General features: G+C 44.7%; 1 protein-coding gene across 1 annotated transcript in view; it reads left to right on the top strand.

Moving 5' to 3' along the window:
- The first annotated feature begins 675 nt into the window (after positions 1-675).
- Positions 676-13,887, top strand: part of ERF (ETS2 repressor factor) — a 97,679-nt gene continuing 84,467 nt past the window's right edge. The window contains exon 1 of the mRNA XM_069946473.1: positions 676-692. The gene's annotated coding sequence lies outside the window, so the exon portion shown is untranslated. The remainder of the gene's footprint in view (positions 693-13,887) is intronic.

Below are 13,887 nucleotides of genomic sequence, written 5' to 3'. Positions count from 1 at the left end.
CATGACGGTAGTTCCTCTGCCTGACGGCTCCATGTCTATCTGTATTTGTAGGTGTGCTGAGCGCCGTCTATGTTTATATACTCGGTATGTCCTCTTTGATGTGTATGCCAGTATCAGCCGGCTCGTCTGGATATAAACAATCCGGTATGACATGTCCCCACCAGTCTCTGTGCTGTAAGAGGAGTTGTATGTATTTAAGAAGTAGGAAGCTGTCCTGACCCAACCACGCACTATAAATAGCTGCCGGCTCAGTTTCTATCTGCAGCTGGTTTATTATAAACTCTGTTTCTATATCCTGACTTAGGAACAAACTTTTCCTCTCGCCCTCCCACATGGCTGATACATGTCTATCCCTACGTCGCGCCCCCCCCCCCCCCCTTACTCTTGGCGTCCTTCATCTTTGCACTCCCAGCTTAGAATTCAGCCTGGCATTCTGCCGCAAAGTCTGTCAAACAAGAACCGCACCCTGGGACCGGGGTTCTGGTGTGAGAGCGAGGGAGACTTCTAAAAATACCCTTCCCATAAAAAAATAGAAATGTGTCCCGTGTGTGGAATCGGTCTCCCCCTTCCCTATCCCCACCCTCAGCTGCCGCTCTTTCCCTTTATAATGCCTGTTGTGGACGCCTCTCTTTTGGGATATGTTCCTTTGGGGTCTGAAGGCTCTCATCGTTTTCGATCACACCCTTTCTCCTGTAAGTTACGACATGCGTGTGTCTCTTTTGCTTCCATGTTTTTGGTTTTTTTTTATTTAAGGGGGGTTCCGATCTGCTTCCACGCAGGATAGGAAAGTTTGCCTAAAGTTATTCTACGTTGTAAACATGAAATAATATAACCAGATGGGGGTTACAACCGTGCAAAACATTGTTAGAACCGAAGCCAAGTAAGAGGAGAAAGCCCTGGAGAACATGTCACAGCTTCCATTGCAGAGATACCACACAGAATCTAGTAAATCCCCCACCCCATGTCCCGTAATGCTATGACAGAACTCCCTGGCAAGGCTAGACTTACTTGCACTACGGGGGGCAATGACTCATAAGACTGAGAAGATAAAAGTGCCCTAGTCATGTGGGAACTCTTTTTGGTCTGCGTACAGCTTCACGGACATAAATTATAATTAGCGTCTTCATCCAGGAGCTCAAGGATTGACGGCCGTAATTCTCAAGGGGTTCAGCCGGCTTCAGGTTCCAATCCTGACGACATTGTCTTTGGTTGAGAGATGCTGCAAACACATATATATATTCATATATAATTCATACTAGTTCATGGATAATAATGACAGTCAGCAGAAGTCTTTCGGAATTATTTTCTAACCCGGGTGACGGGTCGTTGCTGCCTGTGGGTAGTAGATGTCTAACGTTGGACGTTGGACTTATCTAATCTGGGAGGACAGCGAATATCGGGCGTCTGTTAGCATCAACAGATTTTGAAGGAAGATTCCTTCTAATACAGGACTTAAGGGGGTGGAGCATGACACAAGAGATCGAAATAAAATAAAATTCTTGTGTCGTGCTCTACCCTATTGCAGTGAAGTAGCTACCATGGAGGCAGACCATGCGACTGTTACGGGTACAGTGCGTCAGGGGTTCACGCCCCCCCCCCCCATGGCCTACCTTCATGGTACGGCTCTTAAATCGTCTTCCAACCCCATCCTCCCCCTTCCACTGGGATGGCGCTCAGAGCGGCCCACACGGGGCAGCAATCGCCCCGGCCCCCTCCCGGGTGGCACTTACAGACCACCCTTCTCTCCTAGGATGATGCTCAGAGCAGTTCTCACGCGGCAATCACCCCAGACCCCCCAGGACGGCACTCAGAGAGGCCCTCACACCGCAGCAATCCCCCCCAGCCCTCTCCTGGATGTCGCTCACAGTCCACCTCTCCCCCCTGGACGGAGCTTAGAGCGCCCTAAGAGAGATACTCTATGAGAGACGCCCTGCGCCATGAGGACGTCCGGGTGAGGGGGTTGGGGGGTGCTGTAGGAGCCTCTGAGCACAGCCCAGGGGAGGGGTCTCTCACATACACTATCCACTAGACCATGCGTCTCCAAACTGTGACCCTCCAGCTTTTGCAAAACCACAATTCCCATCATGCCCGGACAGCTAAAGCATTGGATGTTTGGCCCATGGTATGAGCAGAGTAGAGCCCTATTACATGGCATGACCACGCACAGTTAACAAGCACCCAAGCAGCTGACAAATGAATTGATCACTAGTCCTTTTATACAGACCTGTTTGACCGTGAATCGCCCAATATAATAAAATGAAGGTGCCCATGAAAGACGGCAAAGGTTAAACATACCAATTTCACATGACTGTCTTATGGAGAAGAGGCAATGCTCTCCTGACATCACTGAATATATCAGACATATTGAATTTCAACACCTGATCTTTTAGTTTTCAGAGGAGATAATCTGTACCATGAAGTGTCTACTAGCATCTTATTTTCCTCTCTTCACCTAAAGGGGTTATCCAGCGCTACAAAAACATGGCCACTTTCCCCCTACTGTTGTCTCCAGATTGGGTGGGGTTTCAAACTCAGTTCCATTGAAGTAAATGGAGCTTAACTGCAAACCACACCTGAACTAAAGACAAGAGGGGGGGGGGAGGGGCCATTTTTTGGTAGCGCTGGATAACCCCTTTAAGGTCCCCATACACCTTCAATAAGTGACAGACAAACAATCGTTTGGCCATCAGTTATGTCTCTTGTCTGTTGCCCGTCCTCCCTAAACGCAGGAACGTTCAACACAGCTGAGTACCTGTATTCTCTATGGGGAGGGATAAGCCGCGGTTAGAGACTTCTTGCTTCAGCTTATCTTTTCCTGAACAAAGGGGCTGGGCAGGGATTTTTCATCACGGTTGACCCCTATCACCACTGATATCATCGGCTGGTGGTTGTTCAGCAGAGTCCCATAATCCTAGATTGATGGCCGGACCCGCCAAGAGCGGCGGGTATGGTTGACTAACTCTATGGTGCATTGGGACCTTAAAGGGGTTATCCAGCGCTACAAAAAACATGGCCACTTTCTTCCAGAGACAGCCCCACTCTTGTCTCTAGTTTTGATGCAGGTCTTGCAATTTAGTTCCCTTGAAGTAAATGGAGCTTAATTGCAATTTCCACCTGAACTCGAGACAAGAGTAATGCTGTCTCTGAAATAAAGTGGCCATGTTTTTGTTATGCTGGATAACCCCTTTAAGAACACAGCCAAAGTGTGTGCACATATGTGGGGAGGATGGGTAAAATAGCTGCCAACCCAACAAACTATTTAAAGTGTACCTGTCACACAAAAAAAGAGACAGGTCAAACGTTTTTACAGATTGGTTGTTTGGACAGTAAAACAAGTGGGCAGAGACGAGCGTTGACACACGCCCTCTCTTGGCAGATTATTGACAGATTTTCTAAAAAAAAAACAATAGGGCGTGGAAGCTATGCCTGCGTGATGACCTGGTGGAGGACAATTGTGATTGACAGCTTTTCTTTAGCACTAACAGCCATGATGAGGGAAAAACTCTGATCCAGGACATCTTACCCTTTGAATGCGGGTCACAGTGCAGCCCTTTGTCACCTCCCCACCAGCTAATGTCACCCTAAAAACCAACCACAGCTGTCTGTTGTGTCCTAACAGATGCCTGCCCCATTTATATGCCCAGCCCGTAACATACTATCAGAAAGGGATATGACATTACATTACAGGTAAAAAATATAAAATCTAATGTAAAGTCTACAAATGCATCACCAAAAAGTAGTAAAAGAAATAAACTCTACAAAAAAATAAAATAGGGGCACTGTAAATTTTAATCATTAAAAATATTAAGCGGTAAAAACATACAAGTATTAAAGGGAACCCGACCCCCACTACAGCCCCCTATACTCACCTGATCCCGCCGGGTCCCGCTTCTGGATCCGGTCGGGTCACGGAGATCTCAGCCGCTGCAGAGTCCAACGCTCATAGAGAATGACGGAGAGTCCAGCGCTAGGTTTCCTTTAAAGGGGCATTCCAACTTAAAACTAAATTGGCCACTATACACAGGATAGGGGAAAAGTAAGGGCCCTATTACACGGAGCGATCAGACCAATTCAGACGATTATCGCTCTGTTTAATAGAGACAACGTGTAGCTGATGAAACGATCATCGGCTGATCGTTTCTTTAGGTCAAGACCTAATCTCATTGGTGTCGGACGTGCATCTCTATGTGTAATAGCGATGCATGTCCAACGGCGGACGATTAAATAAACTGTTATACATTACCTCCCCATGCTCCTGGTCTCCTCCTGCTTTCTGCTCTCTTCTTGACACCACACGCAGCAGCTTCTTTGAGCTAATAGGCCGCTCAGCCAAACACTGTCCGGGACCGCTGCAACCAGTAATTGGCTGAGTGGCCTGTCAGCTTAGAGAAGCTGCTGCGTGTGGTGTCGGGAGGAGACCAGAAAGCAGGAGAAGACCAGGAGCATTAAGAGGTAATGTATAACAGTTTAGGGCCAGAGCTGAACGGACATCATTAACATTCGTCTGAATACGGCTGATAATCACTTCGTGTAATAGGGCCTTAAGAGATCTCCATATCGGCCCCCCATCTACTTTGTTTTGAATACAGCCGCGGGTATGGCACGTGACCCATGGCTATATTCATTTCCTACGGAGCCACCGGAAAGAACCGAGTGCTGTGTGTGGGGAGGACGGGAAAGAGAATAATAAAGTTGTTGAAGGTGTATAGGGGCCTTCAGTCTGCCTAGAGCCCAGGCTACACATTGTATGGCTATTCATGGGTATAGGAGCCTTTTCTGCCATGCATATCATGTTTATCTCTCTACTTGTTTTCAGATGCAATACTTTGTCCGCTATCACACTGCTGTAGAACAATAGACATCTGTGCAAACAGTAATTAGGTGATAGCTTTGTCTATAGATCAAAGAGTCTGCATTAGGATCGGAGTCTGGCCCAGACAAGTGCTCATTCTCAAAACAACTCAAGATGGGGAAATCGAGCGTCACAAGGAAATATTTTTCTCCGTGCAGTGCCACATGTGTTGTCCTAGGAAATGGAATGATATGGCTACACGTTTCTGCTCTCTTAAAGGAGAAATAAGGGATATCTTTGTGACTACTTTGCTTTATTTATCATATTAAAGGAGTTATCCAGGATTAGAAAAAAAACATGGCTGCTTTTATCCAAAAACAGATTTTTTTTTTGTAAAGAAAAGCAGCTATGTTTTTCTAATCCAGGATAACCCTTTTAATTCTGACAATTTCTTCTTCAGTTATATCTGAAAAATTAAGGAGAAGTCCGGCCATTTTTAAAAACGGGCAGGGGCAAGGGGAATGAAATAACCAGTCCTAACTTACCTTTCCCTATGCCCGCGATGAGTGGCAGGACCATGCTTGGGACCCTCACTGGAAGGCAAAATGCCTGTATTAGCTAATGGACTAGCTGCTCAGCCAATCAGTGACTGGAGTGGTGTCCTGTCCCAGTCACTGAAAAAAAGGGAAGCACATCTATGACTCTGTTCACACTGCAGGTTGCACGCTGCTTGTGGCTTAAGTACAGACAAAAAACAAAAGGTGCAACACAGCAACCCACAGGTGTAAGGGCCTACCGTATATACTCCCAGCGTACACACGGTAAACACCTACTCTGTAGATATTAAAAATTAAAATATAATTATTTTTTTTATAAAAGTGAGGATCTTAGCAAACTATTTGATCAAACAGAGTGTACCATGTCGCCACGTTAAGGCGTCCTCGAGACATGGTCCCTACTCTAGCATTTTCACACTAGCAATGGCCTCTCCTGGGCTTTAATAAGTCCCAAAGTGGTTATCTGGGGCTGAAGAGGCATGGGGAGAGGTGAGTTAATACTCTTTGTTACTTTCCCCCCGCGCCACTGCCTTTCTTAACCCCTCCCCAGGCCGTATTTCTCCTGTAATTTAAAATTCTGCTGGTTTCCTACTATTCATAGGAACACTTTTCTCTGCCAAGTGTTCATAAGAGGTAAGCCACTGCTAGACTCCTCTTGCAACAGCTTACCTCCTCAAGAACAAAAGGATCGAACAGGTGAAATTCATCGTACCCGATCCTTCTTTCCCCCTGGAGGGTCAGGAGGCCACTATACATATGTTTCTGGAGCAGGCAAGGCTAGATGCAATAATGCAGTATGACAGAGAACATAAATAACATATGGCCGGGATACACTGGCTGCACATAAAGCCTTGCCTGGTTTAGTTCATTCTTTTTTATATCCCCCATTAGGGAATTTTGGTTTGATAGAGGGACATCACTTATTCATATCACCCATCATCTAGCTGGATCAGAGAGAAGATATGAGCAGCTCTTCTTCTGGAGGACCCGGCATGTCCACAAATTACACCATCAGCCTATGACATTCCTGGGATTCTATGTAATTCTTTCTTTTTCCTGCGGAGGAGCTACAGGGACTCTCCTCTCCAAAAGTATTATTGACAACACTTTTATAGAACTATTAAGAATTGTCAAAAAAAAGACAGAGACTACTGTTTAAGGAACTTTTACATGCAAAAAGAGCGCCAGTCTAGTACATTAGAATAAAGAAGAGCCTTTGCACAGAGCAATGATTGTGCAGGCAGGGATGCAAGAATGATAACTAAATTGTGCGTGGCCCTTTAATTTAAAATTGTCAGCTATACATTCTTCAATTATTTAAAGGGGTTCTCAGTGGAAAAAAAAGTCTTTCAGATTAACTGGTATCAAAAAGTTATATACTGTAGATTCGTAATTTACTCCCATTTAAAAATCTTAATCCTTCCAGTACTTATCAGCTGCTGCAGGAAGTGGTGTATTCTTTCCAGTCTAACACAGTGCTCTCTACTGCCACCTCTGTCCATGTCAGGAACTGTCCAGAGCAGTAGCAAATCCCCATAGAAAACCTCTCCTGCTCTGCACAGTTCCTGACATGGACAGAGGTGGCTGCAGACAGCACTGTGTCAGACTGGAAAGAATACACTACTTCCTGCAGGACATATAGCAGCTAATAAGTACTGGAAGACTTGAGATTTTTCAATAGAATTAAATTACAAATCTATATAATTTTCGGAAACCAGTGTAACTGAAATAATTTTTTTTCAACGAAATACCCCTTTAAATACCTGATCTGATCAGCCGACAAATAAGCGTTTCTTCATTCGTCGGCTGATCGCCTTTTACACAAGCCAGTTATCGGGAACGAATGGCAATAATTGGCCTGTGTTAAACACAAGGTATTACAAGTCACTAAACCACTGAGAAGAAACGTGACCAGAAGCCATCAATACGTTTACAATGATTACAGGATAGTGATTCCTCTACAAAAGAATGAAAAAATTCCTCTCTCTAATTTTAAGGTAATTGATGTTACAAATTTGAGCTAACAATCTAAGGATTAACCTGAACCATCCAGCCACCAGTAATAAATCCTCGTCTTGTATCTCGTCAGTGTGGAGACGCCAGCTGGGTACGGCTAATTCACAGGGAAATGGCAACATAAAACCAAGGTTCCCTTTAATGGGCCAGTTTCTAAATTATACATCAGACCCCTGGTCACGCATCATTACATGGCCTATCATTACAGCCAGAGTTGGGGGGTGGTCTACACTCCATGGCAAAAAGTATGTGGACCCCTCTCTTAGTTATTAAGTTTAGGCCCATCCATATGTCTGCAACATCAAGCACAGAACGCACCCAGGGGGAGATATATCCAACATGGTGTAAAGTGACGCTGGCTCAGTTGCCCCTAGCAACCAATCAGATTCCACTTTTCGTTTCTCACGGACTCTTTGGAAAATGAAGGGTGGAATCTGATTGGTTGCTAGGGGCAACTGAGCCAGTTTCACTTTACACCATGTGGGAGATTTATCAAACATGGTGTAAAGTGAAACTGGCTCAGTTGCCCCTAGCAACCAATCAGATTTCACCTTTCATTCCTCACAGACTTTTTGGAAAATGAAAGGTTGCTAGGGGCAACTGAGCCAGTTTCACTTGACACCATGTTTGATAAATCTCCCCCCTGATCTCCATAGACATGCATTGGTAGCTGTATGTGTCGTACTAAGGAACTAATAATCGCTTTGTGTAATAGACGACAACGATCAGCTGACATGCACAATGTCGGCTGATCGTTGCCTTTCAACATGTTGAAAAATTAATGATCACAATAGCAGCGATCGTGGAATAGGAGTGGTGGCAGCAGACCACCGCTATCTTCTATGGGCTGCCTGGACGATCTAGCAATCACCCAGCATATCATAGCAATACTTTAATTACTATTATTGCTACTTTAAATACTTTTAATGATTTAAAGGTGTACTCCAATGAAAATAAATTGGTTTCAAATCAGAAAGTTATATAGATTTTAAAATTACTTCTATTTAAAAATCTCAAGTCTTTCACTACTTATCAGCTGCTGTATGTCCTGCAGGAAGTGGTGTATTCTTTCCAGTCTGACACAGTGCTATCTGCTGCCACCTCTGTCCATGTCAGGAACTGTCCAGAGCATCAGAGGCTTTCTATAGGGATTTGCTACTGCTCTGGACAGTTCCTGTCATTGACAGAGGTGGCAACAGAGAGCACTGTGTCAGACTGGAAAGAATACACCATTTCCTGTGGGGCAAACACCAGCTGATAAGTACTAAAAGATTTCAGATTTTTAAATAGAAGTAATTTACAAATCTGTATAACTTTCTGACACCAGTTGATTTGAAAAGTATACTTTTAAGAATCCCTTTAAAAGTATCCCTTTAAGTGCTGCAATTGTAAAATGGAAACATAAGCATCTCTAAAAGACCCAGACTTTGTAGAGAAAGCGTTATATTAGGTAGAAACTCTGTATATGTAAAAGCATTCTAAACCCCAAAATCCTGATATAATAAGCGATAACATGCACCTCTGCCTCCACCCCGCGCACGCATATATTTCTGGACGTGACGGTTCTAGTAATTGGATATTATTTATAAACCTCTGTAATAATAAATGACATACCGCGCATTACTTGCCACCATACCCGATACCACGCGGCGAAGAGGACGGAGCGAAATTACTGATCCAAATATGAGCGATGACTTATGTAGTCTTATGCCGGGGGCTTACTTTAATAGCATAAGAGGGGTCAGCTGTGCACAAGGGCTGTGTAAAAATGGCTACAGACTAGTGAACACTTTAAGGAGCAAAATGTGTGGTGTGAATGCGGTTTCCATATGGAGGCTCTGGGGCCCACCCAGAGGAAATGATCCTGGGGGCCCATCAATGAAGAACCAGTGAGAAACAACATGTCAGTCAGGTTCTAAAGCTGGGGGCCCCCCGGAGGTTCCTCTGGTCCTCTGGTGGGTCAGTCCGACACTGGCTCCGGCAGAGACATTTTGTTGCACAATCATTTAAATCTTACTTGAAAGATTGGAATGATTCTGAATAAGTTTTCATGTACTTAAAGGGGCATTCCACCCATGCCCTTCTAAAAAAAAATAAAAAATTCCAAAGCCCCCTGGTCTTAAAGGAGAAGTCCGGCCATTTTTAAAATCCGGCAGGGGCAGGGGGGAATTTGGGGGAATTACCTCTCCCCATGCCAGCGGCGAACGGCAGGACCGGCCTCAGGACCCCTGAGTTGCGATGACGTCACAACTCGGAGGAAAATGCCTTCCGGCGGGGGTCCTAAAGGCCGGTCCTGCCGCTCGCCGCTGACATGGGGAGAGGTAAGTTAGGACTGCTGCTCAAATTCCCCCCTGACGGATTTTAAAAATGGCCGGACTTCTCCTTTAATCACCGCCGCCTCTGAGTTTTGATACCTTTCCCACTCTCCTTGGTGCCTCCATTGCTCTAATAGAAGTTTTTGTATGTACATGACTGTGTTAAAGATGGCGCCAACCGGGAAACTACATCTCCCGGCATGCTCTGCGCCACCTTCATCTATGGGGAAAAGCGCGGCCTAACCCCGCCCACTGCAGAGACGGAGGACATGTGATCCACATCTCCAATGGGAGGGGGGAGAGAGAGCAAGGAGCGAGATGGAGTGGAAGCCCTGGGGCTGCTTTTTGATGTTTAGAGGGGGTGAGTCACATATGAAGTTAAAGGGGTTATCCGGTGCTACAAAAACATGGCCACTTTCTTGCAGAGACAACACGACTCTTGTCTCCAGTTCAGGTGCGGTTTGCAATTAAGCTCCATTCACTTCAATGAAACTGAGCAGCAAAACCCCGCCCAAAATGGAGACAAGAGCGGGGCTGTCTCTGGAAGAAAGTGGCCATGTTTTTGTAGAGCTGGATAACCCCTTTAAGGAAGGCCACAAAGGCTGTAATTACAACCTATTACAAACATATAAAGCTAGCTGCGTACAACTGAATGCAGGGTTAAGGTTTTTCAGCAGAATACTCCTTTAACTACAGGCGGTTTATATCATTGGTACTTGAGTGCTTATTGTCAGACCTCCCACATATAATATGGTACGGATGGTTTATGACACTGTTATTTGGATAGCATATTAGGAATGTTATTTCTTAGGAGTAAGGTTTCCTTAAATGTTATATTGCATAGTAGTATTATATGAGCACTATATAGCACTATTATTTAGGGCTGCATTGCATTGCCCTCCTAGGAGTGAAGGCCTCCTAAATGTCTCTCTTAAAGGCCCCCATCATTCATTATAGCATAGTAGTATTATATGAGCACTTTATGGCACTATTATGCGAGCACTATAATGGCAGTACTACTCTACCTCCCTCCTTGGAGTGACGTCCTTCTAAATCTTTTGCCTTAGGGCCTCCATCACACGACAGTATGGCAGTGAGTTCCAGTTTTTAGAAAATGTTAAAGCTGCCGATTCTGGCTTTTACACAATTTTCTAAAAATCCCGGAACACCATGAAAGAGCAGACATGATGCTGCCATATTGATCCCGCAAAATACTACTATTCCATTCCTAAGTAATAACAGGTGATTTTAGTTTGCTCCTTGAGCTCTTTGATCAGAGGATCTGTAATACAGGAGCCCTTGGCAGGTACCCAGTCCCCCCCATCCTAAAACCCTGGCCCTGATGATAGTATTATATGGGCACTGTAGGGCACTGATATGTGAGCACTATAATAGCAGAATTACTCCACAGAACCTGATTCAGCCCTCTCAATGACTACATTCAAAGCCTCTTGTTCTGCATTAGTCATCCTAATTACAACTGAGTGCACTTACAGTCACTGACTAGGTTGTGTATTGCAGAACTGAGATCATACATTCGGTATAGTGCTGCTCAACCTATGGCAAACCTCTCAGAAGAGGAGGTGAATGACTTATGTAACAGTTCCCTACTAATACAGGCACAATCACCCAATTTACCCGCAGCGGAAATAAAATCATAACATTCAGGGTTGCAGAAAATTTTAGGTTGTTTGTGGACGCAATGAAGACAGTATATCCTGTAGTGTGAAGGTCCACTTGGTTGTTCACCAAAAAAAGAAATTATTTCAAATCAGCTGGTCCCAGCAAGTGCCAGACATTTGTAACTTTTATGAAAAAATCTCAAGTCTTCCAGTACTTATCAGCTGCTGTAAGTCCTGCAGGAAGTTGTGTATTCTTTCCAGTCTGACACAGTGCTCTCTGCTGCCTCCTTTGTCCATGTCAGGAACTGTCCAGAGCAGCAGCAAATCCCCATAGAAAACCTCTCCAGCTCTCTGGACTGGAAAGAATGCACCACATCCTGCAGAACATGCAGCAGCTGATAAGTACTAGAAGACAAGATTTTTTTTAAGGGGTAGTGCGGCGCTCAGAAATTATTCACAGAATAACACACATTACAAAGTTATACAACTTTGTAATGTATGTTATGTCTGTGAATCGCCCCCTTCCCCGTGTCCCACCACCCCCACTCCCACCCGTGTACCCGGAAGTGTGTGGTGCATTATACATTACCTGATCCGTGTCGAGGGCCGTCCGCCATCTTGTGCCAAACGTCATCTTCGGACGGCCGAGTCGCCCGAAGAAGACGTCACTCGCTGAAGATCGGAGACGGGGGTCGGCACGTGACAGGTGAGTATAGCGCACCACACTTCCGGGTACACGGGTGGGGGTGGTGGGACACGGGGAAGGGGGTCGTTCACACACAGACATAACATACATTACAAAGTTGTATAACTTTGTAATGTGTGTTAGTCTGTGAATGATTCTTTACAGCCGCACTACCCCTTTAATAGAAGTAAAATACAAATCTCTGACACTTCCTGGCACCAGTTGATTTAAAAGAAAAAAAAATAATCTAAAGGGGTTGTTAACAACAAAAAAATTATTTCAAATCAACTGGTGTCAGAAAGTGCCAGAGATTTGTATTTTACTTCTATTAAATATCTCAAGTCTTCCAGTATGTAACAGCTGCTGTATGTCCTGCAGGAAGTGGTGGATTCTTTCTAGTCTGGAGAGCAGGAGAGGTTTTTTATGGGGATTTGCTACTTCTCTAGACAGTTCCTGACATGGACAGAGGTGGCAGCAGAGAGCACTGTGTCAGACTGGAAAGAAACCCCCACTTCCTGCAGGACATACAGCATCTGATAAGTAGTGGAAGACAATATTTTTTTAAATATAAGTACAAATCTCCGATTTTCTTGCAAAAAAAATGGTGAACAACCCTTTTCAAGGGGTTTTCTGGCCCTATTTTTGTTCATGAGCGTGCAATTTACTAAAACGGGATGAGCTACAATAGCAAACACAGTCCGTGGATAAAAGTGGCGCTGTTTCTTGCTGTTTTTTCTCACAAAACTATCTTTAACACTGCGGGTGGATGGTATGTGGTTGAAACCAAAACTCTAGGGTACGGTGATGTAAAGGCAACCACTAAGCCCCTAAGAACCTCCCTTTTCATTAAATATATATTTCCGTCATCCTTCTACAGCTGGGTTTACTTATGGCTTGAATTAATAATGAGATTGAGGGGAGGTCAGGACCGCTTTACTGCGTATGGCACATTCCTGTGTACTGTATGTGATGCTCTTTATGACACAGACATGGAATAAAGCTGCCCATATATCCTACAATGTATTTAGAAAGTCCTCAGACCCTTTGGCTTTTTCACATTTTATGTTGTGGCCATCCAGTCTTGGATGTTATAGGGCAGGGGTAGGGAACCTTGGCTCTCCTTTGGCTGTCCAGGCATGATGGGAGTTGTAGTTTTGCAACAGCTGGAGAGCTAAGGTTCCCTACCCCTGCTATAGGGTTTGTACACCTGGATTTGGGGATGTTCCTCTTCAGCTTTGTCAGGTTGTCCCTACACACCTGTGTTGTCTTGGCCATTTGCTTAGGGTCATTGGAAGTTGAACTTTGAGGACCAGATCATCATGAACTCTTTTGTTCAAGCCACTGAAAAACACCCTCACAGCATAATGCTGCCACCACCATGCTTCATTGCTGGGATGGTATTGGGCAATGCCTGGTTTCCTCCATACGTGACTCATAAAATTTGAGGACAAAAAGTTACGTCTCATCAGACCAGAGAATCTTGTTCTGTACACAGGAACCTTGGTGCTCGGCCAGAGTGACCATTGGGTTTGTGGTCGAGTCTGTAACTACGATCCTTCACCCTGATTACTTAGGGCCCTATTACACCAACAGATTATCTGACAGATTTTTGTAAGCCAAAGCCAGGAATGGATTTGAAAAGACAAAGAATCTCAGTCTTTCCATTGTTACCTGTTCTCTGTGTATAGTCCATTCCTGGCTTTGGCTCCAAAAAATCTGTCAGATAATCTGTTGGTGTAATAGGGCCCTTAGTTTGGTGGGACGGCAGCTTTAAGGCCCTATTACACGGAACAATTATCAGCCTTATTTGGCCGATATCAGCGATCGTTGTAGTCATTTGTCTTTCAACATCTTGAAAGACAAACGACTCATATAGTAACGATCCGCTGCCGTCGCTTCG

This window comes from Dendropsophus ebraccatus, chromosome 12 (genome assembly GCF_027789765.1).
Source record: "Dendropsophus ebraccatus isolate aDenEbr1 chromosome 12, aDenEbr1.pat, whole genome shotgun sequence".
Lineage (NCBI taxonomy): Eukaryota > Metazoa > Chordata > Amphibia > Anura > Hylidae > Dendropsophus > Dendropsophus ebraccatus.
The sequence above is the reverse complement of the archived record's forward strand: the minus strand, read 5'-3'. Positions and strand labels throughout refer to the sequence as shown.